Source organism: Nylanderia fulva, unplaced genomic scaffold (genome assembly GCF_048542155.1).
Source record: "Nylanderia fulva isolate GAGA-0341 unplaced genomic scaffold, ASM4854215v1 Scaffold64, whole genome shotgun sequence".
NCBI classification, from domain to species: Eukaryota; Metazoa; Arthropoda; class Insecta; order Hymenoptera; family Formicidae; genus Nylanderia; species Nylanderia fulva.
Window position 1 is genome coordinate 5,001 of NW_028190742.1, and position 2,911 is coordinate 7,911.

Here is a 2,911-nt window from a genome sequence, read left to right on the forward strand (position 1 = left end):
GGCCCGGAGGTGTCGCCGGTCGGCCGTGGTTCCCGGAGGTGTCGCCCGGCCCGGAGGTGCCGCCCGGCCCGGAGGTGCCGCCGGTCGGCCGTGGTTCCCGGAGGTGTCGCCCGGCCCGGAGGTGCCGCCGGTCGGCCGTGGTTCCCGGAGGTGTCGCCCGGCCCGGAGGTGTCGCCGGTCGGCCGTGGTTCCCGGAGGTGTCGCCCGGCCCGGAGGTGCCGCCCGTCCCGGAGGTGCCGCCCGGCCCGGAAGTGCCTCTCGGCCCGGAGGTACCGTCGGTGCTTATACCTCATTGTCCCGGCATTTCGTTTGTTTCCTTCTTAATTAATGCTAATTATCGTTGTTTGACATTCGCCATACGGCTATCGTGATAATATTTTATCGTACAATAGGACTTTTCGATCGTTCGCTCTCCGCGACTATGTCTCGATTGAACGCGCCTTTCGGCGCTCGCGCTCGCATACGGCCGTGCGTAGGACCGTGCGTCGCCGACCGCCTGGCCGGCCGGTTGGGTACTATAAGAGATACGTCGCGCTCGGCGCGTCGAACGAGTCGAGCGAGTCCGGACGAGTCGTAAACGTACTTTCTCGAGTCTCTCGCCACTCCGGCGTGTTTCGACCGCTCTCCGTACCGTCGCCGACCGCTTGGCCGGTCGGTTGGGTACTATAAAGAGGTAGGAGAGATTAATATTGTACGTGTCGCGCTCTCGACGTTGACAAACGAAGAATCGCCCGTACGGGTCGAGAACGGATTTTGTCGAGTCGCGACTCTGACACGGAGAGAACATTTATATAAAATGTTTGATTTGGAAACCACGAATATATAAAATAATATACGATCGTCGCAGAACGCGCCGCCGCCAAGTCTTCTCATGCTTGAAGGTTGCGTGTCTCGCGAGAACGTACGTTCGACTCTCGCGTCGTCTCGTATTCCTCTTCGCCGGGGATTACGGTGCGGCTTTTCTCGTTCGTCGCCGAACGCGCGCAAAATTAACGCACACTTATTTATTACGAGCACAGCATTGCCACGAGTCGGTGTCGCAAGACCGAATGGCTCTTATGTGGCGCGCACGCCTCTAGTGTGTTGGCCGCGCGGTTCCCTCTCGTTTCGTACGCAGCAGCGGAATCGTCGCGCTTACCGAGCATCTACTCCACGGATACGAGTTTGCGGGAAGAGTTGCTTCTTCCCGCTCGCTTTGTACGCCGTAGCGAAATCTTATTGCTGGTCGTGTGCGGTTAAACGCGTACGAACCAGACAGAACAGTCCTCGACGTCTAAGCATCGCCATCGTCGATCTAGCGTCAGGGTGAATCGCGCGGTCTCTCGAGACCGCGCATCATAACATTTGGGAGAATAAGAACACGAATATTTTGATCTTGTGGATTTTTGAACGGAGAGGAGGAGGAAGAAGAGGAGAGGCGGCGGCGTCGGGGGTTTACTCTCGCCTCCGTCGTTCTCTCGTACGCTCTACATAATAGCGTTAAACACAGCAGAGTGTCGCCGACCGGCTGAGCAAGACCGGCGGCAAATAAAATGGCACATACGAGCGTGTCGCGCGCGCGTCGGTGTTTCGGCATCGAACGCGCGCGCGCGCGAAAAAGAGCTAGCGACGAGTCTTCGGGCTCGCTCGTGAGTTACTCCCTTGCGAGTAACCGAACACGAAGCTCCCTGGTTGATCCTGCCAGTAGTCATATGCTTGTCTCAAAGATTATAAATGTAATTTATTTAATTACATTTTTATTTTTTAAATGATACATATATACGTTCCAAAAATATAAGCCATATTATTATATATGTACGTGTGTGTAAGTGTATAACTATCATTTAACACACATTCACGTTAAATCACATTATTTAATCATATTTAATAACTATATCACTAACATATATAATTAATACTTATAATAAATCATTTTTAAAGTAATTTTTTTTAAATTCTAGTTATCACTTTATCAGAATTATGAAAAAAAATTGATACAATTGTTAGAAAACTTAAATGTGCATAACTTTTTAATATATAGGCATTAATAAAATAAACATAGTGATTGTTAATTTTTTATGCTACAGCTACGCATAAAAGTACTAAAATACTTAGAACTTTAAATTACTTTAATATTCAACTGTATATATTATTATAACTTTTCTCGTTTTATACTATATTTAAAAAATAATATTTAATAATTACTTTATTGCACTTACAACTATGCATATGTATTTAATACTGTAACCATTTAAATAATAAAATATATATATAATTACTGTGTATGAAATTAATACATTCAAAATAAAAAAAGTACATATGCAAAAATAAACTCTATAAAATCTATAAATAAACGTAATAATAATAAACTGTGCAATAAACGTAATAATAAACGTTCAAATATTTTATTTATTATAAATTAAAATTATTATATTTAATAACCTGTCCTTTTCTTGTTTAGATCTCCTCATTTTCGCATCTCTTTTTTGTTCTTCCTTTTTCCTAAAAAGAAATATGTGATTGTTATACATAGGTGCAATAAGTCAATTCTGCAATAAATATTCTATACAAAAATAACAATAAGTTCTTAAATGTTGTATTTAATTTAAAAAAACTAATACACGCAATAATGAACAGATAGTGCATGTGTTCACCCTCTTTAAAATCAGTTTCTTATAAAAATAAAAAGTTTGAGATAAGATGATAAAATAGTTAAATTGAGGTATATTATATATAACTTACAAATCTCGGTCAAATCTCTGCTTGGCTAAAATTAGCCATCTTGCAATTATATCCTCAACTTCCTTATTTGTTAAATTGGTTCTTGAAGTTCGCGCAGCATCTAACAACAAGTTTAAACAGATATGTGTGGTTATAGATTATATAAAAATTTAAAGCGACTTAATTTTATATATATATATATGTATATATG